Here is a 26,742-nt window from a genome sequence, read left to right on the forward strand (position 1 = left end):
GCCTTACTGAGGTCCATATAGACAACATACACTGCTTTACCCTCGTCAGATTTCCTAGTACCTCTATAAAACATTCAATAAGGTTTGTCAAACAAGACCTTCCACGCACAAATCCACGTTGGCTGTTCGTAATCAGACCCTGTCTATCCAGATAATTCTATATACCATTTTTAAGAATAATTTCTATCTATTTACCCACTACTGACGTCAAACCTATAGGCCGGTAATTGCTAGGTTCACTCTAAGAACCCTTTTTAAACGATGGAACCACATGAGCAACACTCCATTCCTCCGGTACCATCCCCCTTTCTATCGACATTTGAAATATTTCAGTCAGAGCACCTTCTATTTCTACACTAACTTCTCTCAGAGTCCTAGGGAATGTCCTGTCAGGACTGGAGATTTAACCACTTTTATTTTCTTTGAAATGGTCATAGTTTCCATAACTTCCCTACTTGTTTCCCTTACCTTACACAATTGAATTTCCTTCTACTCAGTGAATACTGAAGAAAATAATTTGTCAAAATGCCCCCCTCCATCTCTTTTGTCTCCACACATAGCTGTCTACTCTGATTCTCTTTATTTTCACCTTACTGGCCAAATAATCCTCATATCTTCTTTTAGCTTTTATAATTTATTTCGTAAGTTTCCTTTTACATTCTTTATATTCCTCAAGCACCTCATTTACTCCATGCTGCCTATATTTATTATAGATCTCCCTGTTCGTCGGTTTGTCTCTTTTTTTCAAACCAAGTTTCCAATATCCCGTGAGAACCAGGTGTCTCTCAAACTTGTAACCATTTCTTTCAACCCGGAGGAACATAAAGATTATGTACACTCAAATGTTCACCTTCAAATTACCTCCATTTCTTTATTACATCATTCCCAGAAAGTAATTTGTCCCAATCGACTCCTTCTAAATCCATTCGCGCCTCAAAGTAAGTCCTTCTCCAATCAAAAAACTCATCCCCAGGTCCAGACTTACCCTTCTCCATTATTATATTGAATCTGACGGCATTGTGATCACTGGACCCGAAGTGCTCCCCAACATATGCCACCGGCACCTGACATATCCCATTCCCTAACAGGAGATCCAACACTGCCCCTTCTCGAGTTGCTACCTCTACGTATTGCTGCCAAACGTTATCCTGCACACGTTTTACAAACTCCAAACTGCGCAGCCCTTTTTATAGAATGGGTTTCCTAGTCTATGTGTGGAAATTTAAAATCTCCCACAATGACAGCCTTGCGCTTACTGCAAATATCTGCCATCTCCTTACAAATTTGCTCCTCCAGTTCTCGATCCCCATTAGGTGGTATATAATGCATCCCTATCAGTGTTACTACACCATTCCTATTCCTCAATTACACCTAAATAGTCTCCCTAGACGAGCTCTCTAATCTATCCTGCCAGAGCACCGCTGTCATATTTTCTCTGACAAGCAATACAACACCTCCCCCTCTTGCCACTACGATTCGATTATACATGAAGCAACGAAATCCAGGAATATTTAGTTGCCTATCACATCCTCTTGCAACCATGTTTCACTAATTGCAACAACATCATATTTCGGAGTATCAGTCCATGCTCTAAGCCCGTCCACCTTTCTTACAACGCTCTCAGCATTAAATTAAATGCACTTAAGAAATTCTCCACCTCTTACTCTCTGTTTATCCTTAATGATGCAAACAACTTTACTATTTTATTTTACTTCCCTCTCCTCTACATCTTTGGGCTGAGCTCTCCCCCTCTCTATCACGTGCCTATTCTCACTCACACGCTGTCTAGAAGCTTTCCCTATTTGTGAACTAGCCTCCTCTCTCCTAGTCTCTTCAATTTGATTACAACCTCACAAGCCATTCTAGTTTGAAGTCTCCCCAGATGTCTTAGCAAATCTCTCCGCCAGGATATTGGTCGCCCTGCGGTTCAAGTGCAGCCCATCCTTTTTGCACAGGTCACATCTACCCGATAAAAGGTCCCAATGATCCAGAAAGTTGAATCCCTGCCTCATTTTCCAATCCCTCAGCCATGCATTTATCCTCCACCTCATTCCTTTCCTACTCTCACTGCCGTCTGCCACAGGCAATAATCCCGAGATGACTACCTTTGCAGTCCTTCTTCTCAATTCCGATCCTTGCACGCTATATTCTCCTTTCAGGACCTCTTCTCTTTTCACAGCTATGTCATTGGTAACTATATGTACCACGACATCTGGCTGCTCACCCTCACACTTCCGGATATCTTGGACGCGATCAGAAAGATCCCGGACCCTGCCACCAGGGAGGCAAAGTACCATCCGGATCTCCTGATTGTGTCCACAGAATCGCCAATCCTACCCCCTCACTATCGAGTCCCCTATCAAAGAGGTGTACTTATTGTCAAGGGGCAGAGCCAGTGGGGTTCTCTCTAGTACCTGACCCTTCTCCTTCCCTCTCCTAACCGTGACCCATTTGTCTGCCTCCCGTGGCCCCGGTGTGACCACCTGCCTGTAACTCCTCTCTATCAACTCCTCACTCTCCCTGACCAGACGGAGGTCATCGAGCTGCAGCTCCAGTTCCCTAACACGATCCCTTAGGAACTGCAGCTGGGCGCACCTGGCGCAGATGTACACGTCCGGGAGGCTAGGAGACTCCAAGACATCCCACATCCCGACACCGAGAACAACAGGCTGCCCTCACACTCATAATTTCCCCTTTCCAGAAATAACAGGAAAAAGTGAAACCTAAGCCTACCTTGCCTCGCCCGTTTCTGTCTAATCCCGTTGAGCCAAATCCCTTAAGCCTTCACTCTGCTCCCGGATCACTCCGCTGCCCGCAAAGCGACACTGCCCGCTATATAAGGCTGTGTTTCTTTTAAATCATCCCCGCGTCACTGCCCGACGTCACACGCCCGCGCCGTACCGCCTCTCTTAACCACGATGAGAAGAAAATCTCAAAATGGCTCCCGCAGCTCTCCCATTCTGATCCTCAGACTTCCTTCTACAAATTCACCGTTTTTTTCTAATCATCTGTGACTTATACAGCCTAAGAATCGTTCATCTGAAGGTCATAAATATGCAAAATGCAAAAAGATAATAAATGCCGCAAAAATGTGGACGTGGTGCTCATGCATTCAAATATATGTTGGCGGAGGTGAAGAATGCGATCCTGAATCGTTGATATTTCATTTTCCGGTACTTTACTCCGACGGTAGTTATGAACAGGGAGCTTGCCCCGGGGTAAGAGACCTCAGTGATGGAAGCTGCCTTCTCGAGCTATCACATTTCGATGCTGGGGAGGGATGAGCCCGTGATGGAGCTGGTCGAGTCCACATCTCTCTGCCGCCTCTGGCGACCTCGTGACTCTAAAATTTATATCGCAAAGAATGGTTCTCGAAATGGATCTTGAAGATGTCCTCGATGCTGGGGAGGGTTGTACGCGTGATGGATCTGGCGACCTCGTGCGTTGCAGCCTCCACGCCAGGCGGCGATGCAACAAGTCAGAATGCTCCCAGCGATAATTTGCTGGTCTTCAATGAAAGGCCAAATCTTCTCAAGCTCCTGACGTTGTAATCCGGTCTGTATCGAGAGAGCTAAGGATGGTTGGGATGGTGATAAAGACAATGACTCATCATCAGACTCGTAATAAACAAGTCGACACTAAAGAAATCAAAGGTAAATTCAAAAGCGGGAAGACAAGAAATGGATTCCCTGCGGTTGAGCACAGAGCACAGAGGATAGATCCACTGAGACGCTGACATCATTGTCGTGAGCCTCATTTCAGCCCTCTCCGGTGGAATCACATCTGTCTGGACTCCTTTCAACCCTCTCCAATGTAATCCCATCTGGCTGGACTCCCTTCAACCCTCTCCAATGTAATCACATCTGGCTGGACTCCTGTCAACCCTCTCCAGTGGAATCACATCTGGCTGGACTCCTGTCAACCCTCTCCAGTGGAATCACATCTGGCTGGACTCCTTTCAACCCTCTCCAATGTAATCACATCTGGCTGGACTCCTGTCAACCCTCTCCAGTGGAATCACATCTGGCTGGACTCCTTTCAACCCTCTCCAATGGAATCACATCTGGCTGGACTCCTTTCAACCCTCTCCAATGTAATCACATCTGGCTGGACTCCTGTCAACCCTCTCCAGTGGAATCACATCTGGCTGGACTCCTTTCAACACTCTCCAATGGAATCATATCTGGCTGGACTCCTTTCAACCCTCTCCAATGTATCACATCTGGCTGGACTCACTTCAACCTTCTCCAATGTAATCACATCTGGCTGGACTCCCTTCAACCCTCTCCAAAGGAATCACATCTGGCTGGACTCCCTTCAACCCTCTCCAATGTAATCACATCTGGCTGGACTCCTTTCAACCCTCTCCAATGTAATCACATCTGGCTGGACTCCTTTCAACCCTCTCCAATGTAATCACATCTGGCTGGACTCCCTTCAGCCCTCTCCAATGTAATCACATCTGGCTGGACTCCTGTCAACCCTCTCCAACGTAATCACATCTGGCTGGACTCCCTTCAACCCTCTCCAATGTAATCACATCTGGCTGGACTCCCTTCAACCCTCTCCAATACAATCACATCTGGCTGGACTCCTTTCAACCCTCTCCAGTGGAATCACATCTGGCTGGACTCCTTTCAACCCTCTCCAATGTAATCACATCTGGCTGAACTCCCTTCAACCCTCTCCAATGTAATCACATCTGGCTGGACTCCTTTCAACCCTCTCCAATGTAATCACATCTGGCTGGACTCCTTTCAACCCTCCCCAATGTAATCACATCTGGCTGGACTCCCTTCAACCCTCTCCAATGTAATCACATCTGGGTGGAATCCTGTCAACCCTCTCCAGTGGAATCACATCTGGCTGGACTCCTTTCAACCCTCTCCAATGTAATCACATCTGGCTGGACTCCCTTCCACCCTCTCCGGTGTAATAACATCTGGCTGGACTCCCTTCAACCCTCTCCAATATAATCACATCTGGCTGGACTCCTTTCAACCCTCTCCAATTTAATCCCATCTGGCTGGACTCCCTTCAACCCTCTCCAATGTAATCACATCTGGCTGGACTCCCTTCAACCCTCTCCAATGTAATCACATCTGGCTGGACTCCTTCCAACCCTCTCCAATGGAATCACTTCTGGCTGGACTCCCTTCAACCCACTCCAGTGGAATCACATCTGGCTGGAATCCTTTCAACCCTCTCCAATGTAATCACATCTGGCTAGACTCCTTTCAACCCTCCCCAATGTAATCACATCTGGCTGGACTCCCTTCAACCCTCTCCAATGTAATCACATCTGGGTGGACTCCTTCCAACCCTCTCCAATGGAATCACATCTGGCTGGACTCCCTTCAACCCACTCCAGTGGAATTAGATCTGGCTGGACTCCTTTCAACCCTCTCCAATGTAATCACATCTGGCTGGACTCCTTTCAAACCTCCCCAATGTAATCACATCTGGCTGGACTCCTTTCAACCCTCTCCAATGTAATCACATCTGGGTGGAATCCTGTCAACCCTCTCCAGTGGAATCACATCTGGCTGGACTCCTTTCAACCCTCTCCAATGTAATCACATCTGGCTGGACTCCCTTCCACCCTCTCCGGTGTAATAACATCTGGCTGGACTCCCTTCAACCCTCTCCAATATAATCACATCTGGCTGGACTCCTTTCAACCCTCTCTAATATAATCACATCTGGCTGGACTCCTTTCAACCCTCTCCAATGTAATCCCATCTGGCTGGACTCCCTTCAACCCTCTCCAATGTAATCACATCTGGCTGGACTCCTTTCAACCCTCTCCAATGTAATCACATCTGGCTGGACTCCCTTCAACCCTCTCCAATGTAATCACATCTGGCTGGACTCCTACTAACCCTCTCCAATGGAATCACATCTGGCTGGACTCCCTTCAACCCACTCCAGTGGAATCACATCTGGCTGGATTATGAAAGAGGCGGAAAACTGCTAACGATACTCGAAATAAGGCCTCACAGTAACTTAAAATTAAATCCTTGCTCTGGAAATGAATACTAACCTTGTATTTGACTTCCAGACCACCGGCTTCTTAGAAAACCCAGCCTGTTACATGGCAAACGTTTTCAGTACCCTCCCAAGTGCACCATCATAACCCGATGCCCTGCGTGGGTTCACCCACCTGAACGATGATTCTTACATCGGCCTTCGAGACAGAGGTCACAGAACAGAAAGGGGCGAGTAGAACCGAACAATGTCCCCGTCTCCAACGTCTTGTTGAACTGAAACGTAACTCCCCAACTCGTGTACGTACTCAACCTGCACGTCTGCATCATGTACTCCCTCCTTTACACCCTCACCGTTTAACATCACCCTATCCCTCCACTAAAATCCTCACTGTCTCCGTGACTCCCTCTATCCTCTGCACCACTCCACGGTCTAGTAATTCTATCCTTTCCCTTCACACTGCCCGTCTTCATGATCCCCTCGCTTTTCTACACCCAGCCAGTCTCTGTCACCACCAGCAGTCCCTGCACCCTTTATTGTCTTCCTTCCTCCCCTGCGAGCCACCTCGTCGTCAACCCTCCTTCCCAGACGACCATCCTCGTCACCGTCTGCCACAACTTCCCCAACAGCCCGACCCGTTTCCGCCACCGCCATCCTTCGACACACCCCGTCCCTGTCAACCCTCCGTCCCCTACACTCCTTACCGGCACCGTTATCCCTTCTTCATCTCACTGACACGGTCGATCACCTGCAGCTCTCCTATTCTTCTACAAACCCTGTCTCCATCACCACTCCGATCCCTACACTCTTTGCCGTCTCCGTTATTTCCCCCTTCCCCGTCTCCCCTCGCCGTCTCCCTGACACGATCGATCCCCTGCAGCCCTTTACGGTTCCATAAACCCTCTCCCTCCTCTACACCTCTCCCACACTCTGTTCATATTGAATTCTGGGGAGGAAGGAGGAGAGGTGACGTCTGGTGTTACACCACACAGCCCCCTTCCACCGGATAACGATCTCTCGGTTCTGTAATTCCGCACTGTTCTGTGTGGACAGGTCGATCGTTTGGCTCGGCAACACTTTCTCCCAGTGACTGATACCTCATGACCACGACCATGCTCCACCAACACCACACCCTCTTCCAATTCTCTGCTCTTCCCCGCCCATCATGTGAACACAAACACACGCACATTCACCGAGAGAGACTCACAATTCTGGAACGGCGGAATGCTGGGGATTAGTGATAGGGAAGGACCTTTGAACCCGGGAATTGCTAAAGGGACTTGGGGTGATAAGATGTTTAAGCCCTTGTCTCTGCGATGGGATCGTCGGGAGAAAGTGTTACCCAGTTTCAAACTTCAGGACTGTGTGATGCGACGTTGTCGATAGAGTTTCATTCTGTGTCTCATCACCGGATTGTGTGATAGGACGGTGTGGAGGGAGATTCACTCTCTGTCTGACCCCGGGAGTGTGTGATAGGACGGTGTGGAGGGAGATTCACTCTGTGTCTGACCACGGGAGTGTGTGGTGGGAAGGTGTGGACTGAGATTCACTCTGTGTCTGACCCCGGGAGTGTGTGATGGGATGGTGTGAAGGGATATTCACCCTGTGTCTGACCCAGGGAGTGTGTGATGGGACGGTGTGGAGAGAGATTCACTCTGTGTCTGACCCCGTGTGTGTGATGGGACGGTGTGTAGGGAGATTCACTCTGTGTCTGACCCCGGGAGTGTGTGATGGGACGGTGTGGAGGGAGATTCACTCTGTGTCTGACCCCGGGAGTGTGTGATGAGACGGTGTGGAGAGATTTTCACTCAGTGTTTGCATCTGTATGTGTGTGTGTGTGTGTGTGTGTGTGTGTGTGTGTGTGTGTGTGTGTGTGTGTGTGTGTGTGTGTGTGTGTGTGTGTGTGTGTGTGTGTGTGTGTAATGAGACGGAGCAGAGTGAAAGCGTGGCGGGAAATCGGATTTGAGTGGAAGTTAGAGGGATTATATTTCTGAATGCTCAAGGAGGAGAGTCTCAGGTGAGAGAGGCACAGAAGTGTTGTTGATTTGTTTTCCGTTTACTTATTGGAGAACATTGTCCAGTTCTGGTTGCCTCACTATAGGAAGGATATGGAAGCACTGTAAAGGGTACAGAGTAGATTTAGCTGGAGACTGCCTTGTTTAGAGAGTATTTTTTTTAATGCTCAGAGATTAAGGGAGCTGGGCTTTATTCTTTGGAAGGAAGGAGGATGTCATGGTCCGGTCTGTGAAGTCCGTGTTCCTGTTCACGGTCCGCTCTGTGGACTCTGAACCCCGGGTCTTATGGCTGTCCGTTGTTTCAGTTGGGCTTAATCACAGGCACTTGATCCTCATATTGTGGCTGCAATAAACGTGGTCCTAGGTTCGAGTGTGGTTGTTGGTTCGTCTCGTCGGTATGCTGTCCTCGCCTTCTGTGGGGTATGTCAGGCCGTTCGTGGCGTTACCCTACGGTGGGATCAGTCCCTTACTGTCCTTGTTTCCGTGGGGTAAGTCGGGCCGTCCTTGCCGTTACCCTACGGTGGGATCAGTCCAATCCTGTCCATGCCATTACCCTACAGTGGGATCTGTCCCTCCCTGCCCTTGCCTCCGTTGGGTAAGCCAGGCCGTCTTTGCTGTTACCCTGAGGCTGGACTGTTCCCTTCCTTCCCTCTGAAGCCTGGCCTGAAGTCCTGCCTGCGACCTACACCTGTAATGCTGCCTTCAACCCACGCCTGAAGCCTTGCCGTCTACCCACGCCTGAACCTTTGCCGGCAACCCACGCCTGAACCTTTGCCGGCTACCCACGCCTGAACCTTTGCCGGCTACCTACGCCTGAACCTTTGCCGGCAACCCACGCCTGAACCTTTGCCGGCTACCCACGCCTGAAACTTTGCCGGCCACCCACGCCTGAACCTTTGCCGGCGACCCACGCCTGAACCTTTGCCGGCTACCCACGCCTGAATCTTTGCTGGCTACCCACGACAGAAACTTCGCTGGCAACCCAGGCCTACGTTCTCGTCTGTATCGCGTCAAGTTCAGCCGCCGGACTGAGACCGGAGCCTTGCCACGCCAACAGAAGGAACTGTCTATCTTTGAGCTTGGAAATGTCTCTTTGCGTCCCTGTGTTTAGTGTCCGTGTGTGTGTCCGGGCCCTATGTCCTGTCCCCCAGGAGGGGTCCCGGTTCTGTACTCTGTATTCCTGTGCTCCAGCCCAATGCTCAGGGTTCCTGTGCTCAAGTACAAGGCTCCGAGGAGGTTTCAGTCCGTCACCCAGTCCAAGTCGTAGCCTAGGCCCTGAGTCCTGGTCTCGTCCAGGGCCAGTGTCCGTGTCCAGCTATGCCTCTCCCTGCTTCTGCTTTGCTCTCCCTCGACCTGGGCTCCGCGTTCCTGCTTTCCCTCGATCAAGACCAAGTCTGACTTTCCTGTCCTCATCCAAGTTTGAGCTTCATGTCCTCGTCCAGCCCTGGAGTCCCGCGTCCTGCCTCCAGTCTAGTCTTGTCTTGCCACGTCCAGTCCTCGCCTGGATCCGGAGTCCGAGACCGAATCAAGACCCAGGTCCCGCGTCCCTGTACAGTCTCTGTCTCGGAGACCCTGTTCAGGTTCCTAGTTCCTAGTTCCCATTTCCTAGTTTCTCGTCCAGCTCCCACTTTACTACTCCAGTCCCAGACGATGTCCTGTCTCCTAGTCTTGTCCAGGGACTGTGTCTTTTCCAGCGTCGTTTCTTCCCAACTTCCCTTGATTTCCTGATTCACCTGGTCCTATCCCGAGTAGTTCAGTATCTCTGTCTTGAATGTGGGTCCGTTTCCAACGCCCGGCTTATGACGGGGACGGTGTGGAGGGAGCTTCACTCTGTGTCTGACCCCGCAACTGTGAGATGGAACGGTGTGGTGGGAGCTTCACACTGTATTTGACCACGGGAGTGTGAAATGGGAGGTTTTGGAGGGAGTTTCACTCTGTGTGACCCCGGGAGTGTCTGATGAGACGGTGTGGAGGGAGCTTCACTCTATGTCTGACCCCGGGAGTCTGTGATGGAACGGTGTGGAGGGAGATTCACTCTGTTTCTAACCCCGGGATTGTGTGATGGAACGGTGTGGAGGGAGCCTCACTCTGTGCCTGACCCCGGGAGTTGGTGATGGGACGGTCTGGAGGGAGCTTCACTATGTGTCTGACCCCGGGAGTGTGTGATACGACAGTGTGGATGGAGATTCACTCTGTGTCTGACCCCGGGATTGTGTGATGGAATGGTGTGGAGGGAGCTTCACTCTGTGTCTGACCCCGGGAGTGTGTGATGGGACGGTGTGGAGGCAGTTTCCCTCTGTGTCTGATCCCGCAAGTCTATGATGGCAGGTTTTGGAGGGAGCTTCACTCTGTATCTGGCTCCGGGATTATGTGATGGGACGCAGTGGAGGAAGATTTACTCGGTGTCTGACCGCGGGAATGTGTGCTGGGACGGTGTGGACGGAGGTTCACGGTGTGAAATCAACGTTAATCGTTATCTAGAATCTCTGTCGGATCCCGGGAATGGGTTTTTTGAAAAGTGTTTTTCGAACTTCTCTGTATGTCTGGCAACAGGATTATTTGATGGGACAGTGCAGAGGTAAATTCACTCTGTCTCTAACCCGGCGAGTCTGTGTGATCGGGCGGTTCGGAAAATATCTTCACTTTCGAACTGAAGCCGTGAATGTGTGATGGGCCTGTGGGAACGTTTCCCTTTTCTGTGCCAGACTACCGGTGGATATAATGGACGGTGTGGAGAGAGATTCACTGTTCGTTGTTTCTGTTTTCCAGAACAGACGATGGGGCCAAGCTGCATTGTTCTAACTCTGCTTCCAAGCGTCTTGAAATAAGTTCAAAATAGGAAGGGAAATATGAGAGCCACACAGAAGATACATGCACACCAGACTGAAGCTCCGTCTACTACATACCATTCAGTAATTCCGGGGTCAGACGCACAGAGAAGCTCCCATGAAGCGCCTTGCAGACAGTCCCTTCACAAACTCAGTGTGAAAACACATGTTCACCCTCCCTCCACAGCTTCCCATCATTTACTCCCCGTGTCTGACATTGGGTGAACTCCCTCCTCACCGTCCCATTAGACACACCCTGGGTCAAACACAGAGTTAATCGCCCTCCAGACCGACCCGTCACACACACCCGTAGTCAGACACGGAGTGAAGCTCCCTCCACACCTTTCCATCACACACTCCCGGGGTCTAACACAAAGTGAATCTCTTTCCACACTTTCCTATCAAACACACCCGGGGTCAGACACAGAGTGAATCTCCCTCCACACCTTCCTATCAAACACACCCGGGGTCAGACACAGAGTGAATCTCCCTCCACAGCTTCCTATCAAACACACCCGGGGTCAGACACATGGTTAAGGTCTCTGTACACAGTTGGTGCTACAGCTGCTGAATTCCACCGGATATCGATTTCTCGGTTCTCAGCTTCTGTATGTCTCTGTGTTGACAGGCCGGTCGTGTGGTTTAACAACATTTCCTCCCAGTGACTGCAAACTCACACTTCCCACACTACCCTCCCTCCCCATCCCCCACTTCTCCAGTTCTAAGACTGGTCTCACACGTACTCATTAATTCTGTGACAGACACACTGTTGGAGACTACAGGAACGGTGACGTGCTGGTGATTGGTGAGGGGGTGAGAGGGAGTGAAGAGGAGATTCGCTCTGTTTCTGAAGCCAATAATGTTTTATTGGAATGTAAGTCCGCAGGTTCATTCCGTGTCTGTCAACGGGGCTGTGTGATGGGACGGAGTGGACGGAGCATCACTCTGTGTCTGACCCCGGGAGTGGGTGATGGGACGGTGCGCACGAGAGCTTCACTGCTTGTTTGACCCCGCAAGTGTCTGATGGAACGGTGTGGAGGGAGTTTCATTCTGTATCTGACCATGGTAGTGTGTGATGGAATGATGTGGAGGGTGCTTCACTCTGTGTCTGACCCCGGGAGTGTGTGATGGGACGGTGTGGAGGGAGATTCACTCTGTGTCTGACCCCGTGAGTGTGTGATGAGACGGTGTGGAGGGAGATTCACTCTGGGTCTGACGCTTAGGGTGTGTGATGGGTCGGTGTGGAGGAGATTCACTCTGTGTCTGACCACGGGAGTGTGTGATGGAATAATGTGGAGGGAGATTCACTATGTGTCTGACCCCTGGAGTGTGTGATGGGACGGTGTGGAGGGATATTCACTCTGTGTCTGACCACGGGAGTGTGTGATGGGACGGTGTGGAGGGATATTCACTCTGTGTCTGACCCCGGGAATGTGTGATGGGACGGTGTGGAGGGAGATTCACTCTGTGTCTGACCCCGGGAATGTGTGATGGGACGGTGTGGAGGGAGATTCACTCTGTGTCTGACCATGGGAGTGTGTGAAGGGACGGTGTGGAGGGATATTCACTCTGTGTCTGACCCCGGGAATGTGTAATGGGACGGTGTGGAGGGAGATTCACTCTGTGTCTGACCCCGGGAATGTGTGATGGGACGGTGTGGAGGGAGATTCACTCTGTGTCTGACCACGGGAGTGTGTGAAGGGACGGTGCGGAGGGAGATTCACTCTGGTTCTGACCCTTAGGGTGTGTGATGGGACGGTGTGGAGGAGATTCACTCTGTGTCTGACCACGGGAGTGTGTGATGGAATAATGTGGAGGGAGATTCACTCAGTGTCTGACCATGGGAGTGTGTGATGGGACGGTGCGCACGAGAGCTTCACTCCTTGTTTGACCCCGCAAGTGTGTGATGGAACGGTGTGGAGGGAGTTTCACTCTGTATCTGACCATGGGAGAGTGTGATGGAATGATGTGGAGGGTGTTTCACTCTGCGTCTGACCCCGGGAGTGTGTGAATGGACGGTGTGGTGGGAGATTCACTCTGGGTCTGACCCTTGGAGTGTGTGATGGGACGGTGTGGAGGGAGCTTCGCTCTGTGTCTGACTGCGGGAGTGTGTGATGGGACGGTGTGGAGGGAGATTCACTCTGTGTCTGACCGCGGGACTGTGTGATGGGACGGTGTGCAGGGAGATTCACTCGGTGTCTGACCCCGGGAGTGTGTGATGGGACGGTGCGGAGAGAGATTCACTCTGTGTCTGACCCCGGGAGTGTGTGATGGCACGGTGTGGAGCGGATTTACTCTGTGTCTGACCCCGGGAGCGTGTGAAGGGACGGTGTGGAGGGAGATTTACTCTGTGTCTGACCGCGGGACAGTGTGATGGGACGGTGCTGAGGGAGATACACTCTGTCTCAAACCAGTCGAGTCAGTGTGATCGGACGGTTCCGAATTATCTTCACTTTAGAACTGAAGCCTTGAATGTGCGATGGGCCGTTGGAAACGATTCCCTTTTCTGTGTCTGACTACCGATGGATATAATGGAAGGTGTGGAGTGAGATTCACGGTTTGTTGCTTTCATTTTCCAGAAAAGAAGATGGGGCCAAGCTGCATTCTTCTAACTCTGCTTCCAAGCGTCTTGAAATAAGTTCAAAATAGGAACAGGAATATGAGGGCCACACAGAAGATACATGCACACCAGACTGAAGCTCCGTCCACTACATACCTTTCAATAATTCCGGGAGTCAGACGCACAGAGAAGCTCCCATGAAGCGCCCTGCAGACTGTCCCTTCACAAACTCACTGCGAAAACACATGGTCACCCTCCCACCGCAGCTTCCCATCATTTACTCCCCATGTCTGACATTGTGTGAACTCCCTCCTCACCGTCCCATTAGACACACCCTGGGTCAAACACAGAGTTAATCGCCCTCCAGACCGACCCGTCACACACACCCGGAGTCAGACACGGAGTGAAGCTCCCTCCACACCGTGCCATCACAACCTCCCGGGGTCAGACACATGGTCAAGGTCACTGCACACCGTTGGTCCTACCGCTGCTCAATTCCACCGGATATCGATTTCTCGGTTCTCAGCTTCTGTATGTCTCTGTGTTGACAGGCCGGTCGTGTGGTTTAACAACATTTCCTCCCAGAGACTGCAAACTCACACGTCCCACACTACCCTCCCTCCACATTCCCTCCTTCTCCAGTTCTAAGACTGGTCTCACACGTACTCATTAATTCTGTGACAGACACACTGTTGGAGAGTACAGGAACGTTGACGTACTGGAGATTGGTGAGAGGGGAGTGAGGGAGTGAAGAGGAGATTCGCTCTGTTTCTGAAGCCAATACTGTTTTATTGGAATGTAAGTCGGCAGGTTCATTCCGTGTCTGTCAACGGGGCTGTGTGCTGGGACGGAGTTGAGGGTGATTCACTCTGTGTCTGACACCAGGAGTGTCTGATGGAACGGTGTGGAGGGAGTTTCACTCTGTATCTGACCATGGGAGTGCGTGATGGAATGATGTGGAGGGTGTTTCACTCTGTGTCTGACCCAGGGATTGTGTGATGGGACGGTGTGGAGAGAGCTTCACTCTGCGTCTGACCCCGGGTGTGTGTGATGGGACGGTGTGGAGGGAGCTTCAACTCTGCGTCTGATCCCGGGGGTGTGTGATGGGACGGTGTGGAGGGAGCTTCACTCTCTGTCTGACCCCGGGAGTGTGTGATGGGACGGGGTGGATGGAGATTCAATCTGTGTCTGACCCCGGGAGTGTCTGATGGGACGGTGTGGAGGGAGCTTCACTCTGTGTCTGACCCCGGGAGTGTGTGATGGGACGGTCTGGTGGGAGAGACACTCTGTGTCTGACCTCGGGAGTGTGTGATGGGACGTTGCGGAGGTAGATTCACTCTGTGTCTGACCCCGGGAGTGTGTGATGGGACGGTGTGGACGGAGGCTCACGGTGTGGAATCGTTAATCTTTATCTAGATTCTCTGTCGGATCCCGGGAATGTGTTTTGGAAAAGTGTTTTTGGAACTTCTCTGTATGTTTTACAAAAGGATTATTTGATCGGACAGTGCAGAGGGAGATTCACTCTGTCTCTAACCCGGCGAGTCTGTGTGATCGGACGGTTCCGAATTATCTTCACTTTAGAACTGAAGCCGTGAATGTGTGATGAGCCGTTGGGGACGATCCCCTTTTCTGTGTCTGACTACCGGAGGTTGTGATGGACGGTGTGGAGAGGGAATCACTGTTCGTTGTTTCTATTTTCCAGAACAGATGATGGGGCCAAGCAGATTTGTTCTAACTCTGTTTCCAAGCGTCTTGAAATTAGTTCAAAATAGGAAAAGGAATATGAGATCCAGACAGAATCTCTGGAACCTCAATCTACTCCATACCATTTCCTAATTCCGTGGTCAGACGCACAGAGAAGCTCCCTCCGTACCGTCCCATCACATTCTCCCTGTGTTTGATGCACGGTTAAGCTCCCTCCACCCCATCGCAATCTCACGTGGTCGGTCACAGATTGAATCTCCCTCCACACCGTCCGAAAACACACACCCGTGGTCAGGCACAGAGTGAATCTCCCTCCACACCGTCCCATCACACACTCCCGAGGTCAGGCACAGAGTGAATCTCCCTCAATGCCGTCACTGTGACAAAACATGGTCACCCTCCCTCCACAGTTTCCCATCACTTACTCTCGGTGTCTGACATTGGGTGTAACTCCCTCCTCAACATCCCATTAGACATTCCCTGGGTCAGACACATAATTCAGCTCTCTCCACACTGTCTTAGCAAACACTCCCAGGGTCAGACACATGGTGGTTCGCCCTCCACCCCGTCCCATCCATCACTGCCTTGGTCAGACACAGAGTGAATATCCCTCCAGACCGTCCCATCACACAATCCCGTTGTCAGACACAGAGCGAAGCGCCCTTCTCACTGTCCAATCACAATGTCCCGGGGTCAAACACAGAGTTAATCTCCCTACACACCGTCCCATCACACAATCCCGGCGTCAGACACAGAGTGAATCTCCACCCACACCGTCCCATCACACACTCCCGGGGTCAGACACAGAGTGAATCTCCCTCCAGACCGTCCCATCACACAATCCCGTTGTCAGACACAGAGCGAAGCGCCCTTCTCACTGTCCAATCACAATGTCCCGGGGTCAAACACAGAGTGAATCTCCCTACACACCGTCCCATCACACACTCCCGGGGTCAGACACAGAGTGAATCTCCCTCCACACCGTCCCAGCAAACACACCCGGGGTCAGACACAGAGTGAATCTCCCTCCACACCGTCCCAGCAAACACACCCGGGGTCAGACACAGAGTGAATCTCCCTCCACACCGTCCCATCAAACACACCCGGGGTCAGACACATGGTCAAGGTCCCTGTACACAGTTGGTGCTACAGCTGCTCAATTCCACCGGATAACGATTTCCCGGTTCTCAGCTTCTGTCCGTCTCTGTGTGGACAGGCCGGTCGTGTGGTTTAACAACATTTCCTCCCAGTGACTGCAACCTCACACTTCCCCCACTACCCTCCCTCCACATCCCCTCCTGCTCCAGTTCTATCCGTGTACGTCAACGGGGCTGTGTGCTGGGACAGAGTGGAAAGAGCTTCACTCTGTGTCTGACCCCGGGAGTGTGTGATGGGACGGTGTGGAGGGAGATTCACTCTGTGTCTCACCCCGGGAGTGTGTGATGGGACGGTGTGCAGGGAGATTCACTCGGTGTCGGACCACGGGACTGTGTGATGGGACGGTGCAGAGGGAGATACACACCAGACTGAAGCTCCGTCCACTACATACCACTCAATAATTCCGGGGTCCGACGCACAGAGAAGCTCCCTCCGCACCGTCCCATCACAACCTCCCGGGGTCAGTCACAGAGTGTATCTCCATCCACGACGTCCCAGCACACGCACCCCGTGTTCAGACACAATGTGAAGCTCCCTGCATACCGTCCCTTCACAAACTCACTGTGAAAACACATGGTCACACTCCCTCCACAGCTTCCCATCACAGACTCCCCGTGTCTGACATTGGGTGAACTCCCTCCTCACCGTCGCATGAGACACACCCTGGGTCAGACACATGGTGGTTCGCCCTCCACCCCGTCCCATCACACAGTTCCGGGGACAGACACAGTGTGAATCTCCGTCCACACCGTCCCATCAGAAACTCCCGGGGTCAGTCATAGATTGATTCTCCCTCCACACAGTCTCATCACACATTCCCGTGGTCAGACGCAGAGTGAATCTCCCTCCACACCGTCCCATCACACACTCCCGGGGTCTGACACCGAGTGAATCTCCCTCCACACCGTCCCGTCACACACTCCCGGAGTCAGACACGGAGTGAATCACCCTCCGCACCGTCCCATCACACACTCTCGGGGTCAGACACAGAGTGAACCTCCCTCCACACCGTCCCATCACACACTCCCGGGGTCAGACACAGAGTGAATCTCCCTCCACACCGTTCCATCACACACTCCCTGGGTCTAACACAGAGTGAATCTCTTTCCACACCTTCCTATCAAACACACCCGGGGTCAGACACAGAGTGAATCTCCCTCCACACCTTCCTATCAAACACACCCGGGGTCAGACACAGAGTGAATCTCTTTCCACACCTTCCTATCAAACACACCCGGGATACAGATGGGGGGGGGGGGGGGGTGGGTGACGTTATGGACAGGAGCAATCGGAAATCCAGAGGCTGAATCCTGAAGCTATTTCTGAAGCCGGCCCAAACAAGAATCACCTTCCTCAACAGAAACTGGTGAAACCCGGAAAACCTGGAATGCGCACTTTACGGACCGGACCATTATATGCCGGGGTCAGACACAGAGATAATCTCCCCCCACACCGCCCATCACACGCACCCGGGAACAGACACAGAGTGAAACTCCCTCCGCACCGTCCCATCACACACTCCCGGGGTCAGACACAGAGTGAATCTCCCACCACACCGTCCCATCACACACTCCCGGGGTCAGACACAGAGTGAATCTCCCACCACACCGTCCCATCACACACTCCCGGGGTCAGACACAGAGTGAATCTCCCTCCACACCGTCCCATCACACACTCCCGGGGTCAGACACAGAGTGAATCTCCCTCCACACCGTCCCATCACACACTCCCGGGGTCAGACACAGAGTGAATCTCCCTCCACACCGTCCCATCAGACACTCCCGGGGTCAGACACAGAGTGAATCGCCCTCCACACCGTCCCATCACACACTCCCGGGATCAGACACAGAGTGAATCTCCCTCCACACCGTCCTATCAAACACACCCGGGGTCAGACACATGGTTAAGGTCCCTGTACACAGTTGGTGCTACAGCTGCTGAATTCCACCGGATATCGATTTCTCGGTTCTCAGCTTCTGTATGTCTCTGTGTTGACAGGCCGGTCGTGTGGTTTAACAACATTTCCTCCCAGTGACTGCAAACTCACACTTCCCACACTACCCTCCCTCCCCATCCCCCCCCTCTCCAGTTCTAAGACTGGTCTCACACGTACTCATTAATTCTGTGACAGACACACTGTTGGAGACTACAGGAACGGTGACGTGCTGGAGATTGGTGAGAGGTGTGAGAGGGAGTGAAGAGGAGATTCGCTCTGTTTCTGAATCCAAAACTGTTTTATTGGAATGTGTGTCGGTAGGTTTATTCCGTGTCTGTCAACAGGGTTGTGTGCTGGGACGGAGTGGATGGAGCTTCACTCTGTCTCTGACCCCGGGAGTGTGTGATGGGACGGTGCGCACGAGAGCTTCACTCCTTGTCTGACCCCGCAAGTGTCTGATGGAACGGTGTGGAGGGTGTTTCACTCTGTGTCTGACCCCTGGATTGTGTGATGGGACGGAGTGGAGGGAGCTTAACTCTGTGTCTGACCCCGGGAGTGTGTGATGGAACGGTGTGGAGGGAGATTCACTCTGTGTCTGACCCACGGAGTGTGTGCTGGGACGGTTGGGGGGAGACTCACTCTGTGTCTGACCCCGGGAGTGTGTGATGGGACGGTGTGGAGGGAGATTCACTCTGTGTCTGACCCTTGGAGTGTGTGATGGGACGGTGTTGAGGGAGCTTCACTCTGCGTCTGACCCCGGGAGTGTGTGATGGAACGGTGTGGAGGGAGATTCACTCTGTGTCTGACCCACGGAGTGTGTGCTGGGACGGTTGGGGAGAGACTCACTCTGTGTCTGACCCCGGGAGTGTGTGATGGGAGCTTCACTCTGTGTCTGACCCTTGGAGTGTGTGATGGGACGGTGTGGAGGGAGATTCACTCTGTGTCTGACCCTGGGAGTGTGTGATGGGGCGGTGTGGACGGAGTTTCACGGTGTGGAAACGTTAATCGTTATCTAGATTCTCTGTCAGATCCCTGCAATGTGTTTTGGAAAAGTGTTTTTGGAACTTCTCTGTATGTTTTACAAAAGGATTATTTGATCGGACAGTGCAGAGGGAGATTACTCTGTCTGTAACCCGGCGAGTCTGCGTGATCGGACGTTTCCGAATTATCTTCACTTTAGAACTGAAGCCGTGAATGTGTGATGGGCCGTTGGGAACGATCCCCTTTTCTGTGTCTGACTACCGGAGGTTGTATGGACGGTGTGGAGAGGCAATCACTGTTCGTTGTTTCTTTTTTCCAGAACAGATGATGGGGCCAAGCAGATTTGTTCTAACTCTGTTTCCAAGCGTCTTGAAATTAGTTCAAAATAGGAAGAGGAATATGAGATCCAGACAGAAAATACATACACACCCGACTGAAGCTCAGTCTACTCCATACCATTTCCTAATTCCGTGGTCAGACGCACAGAGAAGCTCCCTCCGTACCGTCCCATCACATTCTCCCTGTGTTTGATGCACGGTTAAGCTCCCTCCACACCATCCCATCGCAATCTCCCGTGGTCGGATCAACCCTCTAATTTTCGTGATTTTTATTTGCGACCTGGTTGTGGGGGTAGAAGAGTGGTTTGGCAATTTTGCAGACGACTCAAAGTTTGGTAGTGCAGAGGATTCCCGATGTTTGCAGAGAGATATTCATAGAATGCAGAAGTGGGTTGAGAATTGGCAGATGGACTTCAACCCGGAGAAGTCTGAGGTTGTGCACTTTGGCAGGAGAAAATCCAAGGCAGAATCCAAAGTAAATGGCAGGATACTTGGAAGTGTGGAGGAGCAGAGGGATCTGGGCATACATGTCCGCAGATCCCTGAAAGTTGCCTCACAGATAGATAGATTAGTTAAGAAACCCAATGGAGTGTTAGCTTTCAAAAGTCGAGGGACAGAGTTTAAGTTTCACAAGGGGACGTGGAGACTGGACGCAAATGCAGGAAGCAAGCAGTGAAGTACTAGGGACAGGACAGGAACAACTAAAAGATAGAACAAGATGGGGAGACCGTGGCATGCAAAGGTGATCCTGGGGTTCAGAGAGTTCATGCCGAAGGCAGGACCCTGGAGTTCACGGCGAAGGAAGGACCTTGGCTTCCTTCCTTTCAAGGGTGGGTACAATAAATACAAAGGATGGGTCTGTGGGACAAGGAATGCTGGGACGATAGCCCCCTGGTCAGGCCGCATTACGCCTGGGCAGGGCCTGGTCAGGTCGCGGGGCTCCTGGGCAGGATTCAGGGCACAACCCGTCGGAAGCGAGGGGTAGGAAAGGGTCGGAGTCCTCAGGGCGGGCCGCATAGTTCCTGGGCAGAGCCGCCTCCCAGGCAGGAACACGGGGCCTGGGCAAGACGTGGAGCACCTGGTCAGGTTGCGGGGCACAACCCGTCGGAAGACGGGGGTAGGAAAGGGTATGAGTCCCCAAACGGGCAACGGCAGTCGGGCCTGCTTACCCAACGGAGCCAAGGGATCGGAAGGGAGTTCGGTGGAAGACGACTACAAGAACAGACTTCCAGAATTAGATGATTAACAGTGGGTACTCCAAGCCGGGGTCGAAACAGGACAGCCAGGCAAACAGCGCAACGGCGCGAACAAGGCAATCCAGAAGGAACAGCGGGTACAAGACAAACCGAGGAACAGGACAAAACAGGACAACACCACAACTATAAGTCCAGAGCCACTAATATAGACCTGCCAGCGGATAGGCATCAGGTGCGCCTCCTTAAACCAAGCTGATCCCATTTGGGCTTCAGGGAGAAAGGAGGAAAGGCTACAAGACCCGGATCAAGACCGGGAACTGGGGCTATGAACCGGGCCATAAAGACCGGGAACTGGGGCTATGAACCGGGCCATAACATTAAGAGTCGCGTGCTCATGATGAAGCTCTGTAAAACTATGGTTAGGCCACACTTGGAGTACTGTATCCAGTTCTGGTTGCCTCACTATAGGAAGGATGTGGAAGCATTGGAAAGGGTGCAGAGGGGATTTACCAGGATGCTGCCTGGTTTATAGAGTAGGCGTTATGATCAGAGATGAAGGGAACTAGGGCTTTACTCTCTGGAGAGAAGAAGGATGAGAGGATACATGATAGAGGTATAGAAGATATTAAGCGGAATGAATACAGTGGAGAGCCTGTGCCTCTTCCCCAGGGCACCACTGCTCAAAATAAGAGAACATGGCTTTAAGGTAAGGGGAGGAAAGTTCAAGGGGGAAATTAAAGGAAGGTTTTTGAAGAGGGACGCTTCACACACTCCCTCACACACTTGAGGGAATGTGTGATGGGATGGTGTGGAGGGAGCTAATCTCTGTGTCCTCGGGAGTTTGAGATGTGACGGTGGGGAAACAACTTTGCTCTGTGTCTAACGCTGTTTGTAGGTGCTGGTACTGTGCTTTGAGATCTTGACACTACGTCTGATCCCGGGAATGTGTTTTGCGAGAGTGTTTCAGGAATTCTCTTTATGTCTATCAGCAGGACTATTTGATGGGAGAGTGCAGAAGGAGCTTCACTTGTCACTAACCCGCCGAGTCTCTGTGATCGGGTGGTCAGGAGGGATCTTCTCTTTACAACTGAGGCCGGGAATGTGTGATGGGCCGGTGTGGAACGATCCCCATTCCGTGTCTGACTACCGGCGGATATAATGGACGGTGTGCGGAGAAATTCACTGTGCATTGCTCCTATTTTCAAGAACAGACGATTTGGAGAGGCAGCATTATTCTAACTATCTTTCAAGCCGTCTTAATATAAATACAAATGAGGAAGAGGTATGTGTCAGCCACACAGAATATAGGTACACACAGAATGAAGCTCTCTCCACACCATCCCATTTCATAATTCGGGTGTCAGGCGCATAGAGAAGCTCCCTCTACACCTCCCGATCATACAGTACCGGGGTCAGGCACAGAGGAAATCTCCCTCCACACCGTCCCATCACACACTCCCGGGGTCAGGCACAGAGGAAATCTCCCTCCACACCGTCCCATCACACACTCCCGGGGTCAGGCACAGAGGAACTCTCCCTCCACACCGCCCCATCACACAGTACCGGGGTCAGACACAGAGGGATTCTCCCTCCACAAACACAGAGTACCGGCGTGTGACACATGGAGAATCTCCCTCCGCACCGTCAATTAAAACGCTCCCGTGGTTACACTCAGAGATGTTCCCTCCACAGCGTCCCATCACACACTCCGAGGGTGAGACGAACATTGAAACTCTCTCCTTACCGGTTGATCACATACACCCGAGGTCAGACACATGTTGAAGCTCCCTCCACAATGTCCCATCACACACTCCCGGGGTCAGACACATGGTGAAGCACCCTCCACAAAGTTGGAGTTCTTTCTGCTCACTTCCACCGGATATCGATCTCTCCGTCCTGAGTTTCTCTACGTCCCTGTGTGTACAGGCCGGTCGTGTAGTTTTACAACCCTTCCTCCCAGTGACTGCAACCTCATCACCTCTACACAACCCTCACTCCCCTCCCCCACCCTCCTCAGTTCTCCCTCTGCTCTTACACACACGTAGTATCTCTGAGACAGACACTCTATTGGAGACTACAGGAACGCTTAAGTGCTGGTGATTGGTGAGTTTCTGAATTCATTAGTGTTATCGGACTGTGAGGCACTGTGTCTGACCCCGTGAGTGCGTGATAGCGCGATGTGGACGGGAGATTCACTCTGTCTCTGACCGAGGGACTGTGTGCTGGGGCGTAGTGGACGGACATTCACTCTGTTTCTGACACCGGGATAGTGTGCTGGGACCGTGCGCAGTGGAGCTTCGCTCTTGGTATGACCCCGGGACTCTGTGAGGGGATCTTGAGGAGGGAGCATCACTCCGAGGCTGACCACGGGTGAGTGTGATGGGACGGTGTGTAGGAAACTTCTCTCTCTGTTTCTGACTCCGGAAGAGGGTGAGGGGACTGTGCGGAGACAGCTTTACTCCGAGCTCGACCCGGCGGTTGTGTGATGGGACGGTGTGGAGCGAGCCACACTCTGTGTCTGACCTTGGGAGTTTGAGATGCGACTGTGCGGAAACAACTTTACTCTGTGGCTGAAGCTGTTTGGATATACTGGGACTGTACTTTGCGTTCTTGACTGTATGTCTGATCCCGGGAATGTGTTTTGGAAGAGTGTTTCGTGAATGTCTCTTTATGTCTGTCAACTGGAGTATTTGATGGGAGAGTGCAGAGGGGGCTTCACTCTGTTTCTAAACCGCCGAGTCAGTGTCATCGGGCGGTTCGGAGGGATCCTCGCTTTACAACTGACGCCGGGAATGTGTGATGGGCCGTTCTGAAAGGATCCCCATTCTGTGTCTGTCTACAGGCGGATATAATGGACGATGTGGAGAGAGATTCATTGTGCATTTGTCCCATTTTCCAGAACAGAAGATTGGCCGACGCAGCATTATTCTAATTCTCTTTCAAAGCTTCCTGAAATAAATTCAAAACTGGAAGTGTTATGTGTGAGCCACACAGAAGATATGTACACACCGGTCTGAAGCTCGGGTCGGGTGTCAGACGCACAGGGAAGCTCCATCCACACCGTCCCATCACACACTCTCGGTGTCTGTCACTCTGAGAAGCTCCCTCCACAGGGTCCGATCATACAATACCGAGGTCAGACACAGAGTGAATCTCCCTCCACACCGTCCCATCACACACTCCCGGTGTCAGACACAGAGTGAATCTCAATACACACCGTCCCAACACACACTCCCGGGGTCAGACACAGAGTGAATCTCCATCCACACCGTCCCTTCACACACTCCCGGGGTCAGACACAGAGTGAATTTCCCACCGTTTCGCCCCATTACAAAAGCCAGGCTCAGATACAGAGTGAATCTCCATCCACACCGTCACATCACACTCTCCCGGGGTCAGACACAAAGTGAATCTCCCTTCACACCGACCCATCGCACAATCCCGGGGTCAGATACAGAGTGAATCTCCCTCTACATCGTCCCATCACACACTCCCGGGGTCGGGCTCAGAGGGAATTTCTTTCTACACCGTCCTGTCACACAGTACCGGCGGTGGGACACATGGTGGATCTCCCTTCACACCGTCCATTAATACACTCCCGTGGTCAGGCTCAGAGTGCAGCTCCCTCCACACCTTAGCATCACACACTCCCGGGGTCAGAAACAGAGTGAAGCTCCCTCCATAGCGTACCATCACACACTCCCCGGGTCAGGCGATCATTTAAAATCTCTCCTTACCGTCTGATCACGTATTCCCGGGATCAAACACATGGTGAATCTCCCTCCACGCCGTCCCATTACACACCACCGATATCAGACAGAGAGTTTAACTGTCTCCATTTGTCTCATGGAAAAGGGTAAAACAGAGAGGAGACTGATTTTTATTTTTCTAAGAGGGGAACGACAGATTATGAGGCGTTAAGGTTAGAACATGCGTCTGTGAATTGAGATGATGGTCCTGCTGGGAAATGTTCTATGGACATTTGTACGATATTTAGGCATCTCTTGTAGGATTTTAGGGTTAAATTTGTCCAGGTGAGGGAGATAAAGAATGGTAGAGTGAAGGAGCCATTGTGACCGGTGCGTTGGAGAAACTAGTCAGGTGGAAGTAGGCAGCGTAAATGAGGTTTAGGAAGCAAGGAACAGATGGGTCTATTGAGGAATATTAGGTAGCAAGAATGGAGCTTAGGAAGGAAGTGAGGAAAGCAGGAAGGGGGCATCAGAAGGCCTTGGCAAGTAGCTTAAAGGAAAACCCCAATACCGAAGAACAGCTGTTGGAGTTGTTGAAGTAATTTAGGACGAATACGTCAACGGGCCTGATGGAATATTACCCAGGCTGCTGCACGAGGCGAGGGAAGAGATTGCTGAGCCTCCGGCAAGGATGTTTATGTCCTCGTTGTCCACGGGAATGGTACCGCAGGATTGCAGGGAGGTGAAGGTTGTGCGCTTCTTGAAATAGATTAATAGGGATAATCCGGGTAATTATAGACCAGTGAGCCTTACGTCTGTGGTGGCAAACCTGTTGGAAAATATTCTTAGAGATTGGATCTATGGGCATTTAGAGAATCGTGGTCCGATTAGGGACAGTCAGCATAGCCTTCTGAAGGGCAGGTTGTGTCTAACAAGCCTTATAGTGTTCTTTGAGGAGGTGATCAGGCATATAGATCAATGTAGTGCAATGGATGTGATCTACATGTATTTTAGTAAGGCTTATTCAGAAAGTCAGAAGGCATGGAATTTAGGGAAGTAAGTCCAGGTGGATTCAGAATTGGCTTGGCTTTTATTTTCCCCAAATAACTTATAATTTTATGTTCAAAGGACCTATATATTTAATCCTATCTTTTGTAGGTAGGGGTGCCAAATTTTCTAAAATATATCATATTCATTTCTTAAATTTTAAGTAATTTGTTCAAGCGGAATTCAGCTATATATTTCATTATTCCAATGATCCATAGTTAAATATGAATCTGATTTCCAAGTAACTGTAATAGCTTTTTTGGCTCCTGCCAATGCAATTTTTATAATTTTTTTTTCTGATATTTATTCAATTTAGGTTTCGGTATTATCCCTTCAATATCACGTAATAAAAATAATATTGGGCTATGTGGGAGTTGTATTCCAATAATTTGTTCCAGTAAAAGTCTTAAATTTATCAAAAAAGGTTGAATTTTAGAACAGGACCAAGTAAAATGTAAAAAGGTACCAATTTCTTGATTACATCGAAAACAATGGTCAGATAAATTTGAATTTAATTTATTTATTTTCTCTGGTGTTATATTTCATTGATGTTAAAATTATATTGTACTAATTTAAGTCGGACATTTATTGTATTTATCATACTATGAAGACATAGTCTTGACCAATTTTTTTCATCAATTTTAATATTCAAATCAGTTTTCCATTGTTGTCCTGATTTATGGATTGCTGGTTTAATTGCCTGTTTTTGAATCAAATTTATACATACAAGATGTAATTTTTTAAAATTTTTCCGTTTTGAATTACGATTTCTATTTCATTAGGTTTTGGCATTAACATTGTTTGTCCCAGTTTATCTCGTAAATAAGCTTTTAATTGAAAATAACAGAAAAGAGTGTTAGTTGTTATTTTATATTTATTTTTTAATTGATCAAATAAATATACCTCTTTCACCAATATACCTTTTACAAAACAGTCACCTATATATCTTATCCCTTTTTGAAACCAGTTATGTAAAAGTTGATTATCCATTGTGAAAGGAATAAACCTATTTTGAATTAAAGTTCTTTTTGCTAACAAGGATTTCTTTATTTCATCATCCATATTTACCTTATTCCATAAATCAATCAAATGTCTTAATATAAGAGATTCTTTCTTTTCCCGTATCCATTTGGATTCCCATTTATATATAAAATCTTCTGGTATATTCTCTCCTATCTTATCTAGTTCTATTCTAATCCTTGCCGGTTTTTCTTCATCACAAAAAAAAAGATGCAATAAATCTAAGTTGATTTGCTTTGTAATATTTCTTAAAATTTTAAAGTTGTAACCCTCCTAAATCTA

The sequence above is a fragment of the Hemitrygon akajei genome, unplaced genomic scaffold (genome assembly GCF_048418815.1).
Source record: "Hemitrygon akajei unplaced genomic scaffold, sHemAka1.3 Scf000042, whole genome shotgun sequence".
Classification (NCBI taxonomy): domain Eukaryota; kingdom Metazoa; phylum Chordata; class Chondrichthyes; order Myliobatiformes; family Dasyatidae; genus Hemitrygon; species Hemitrygon akajei.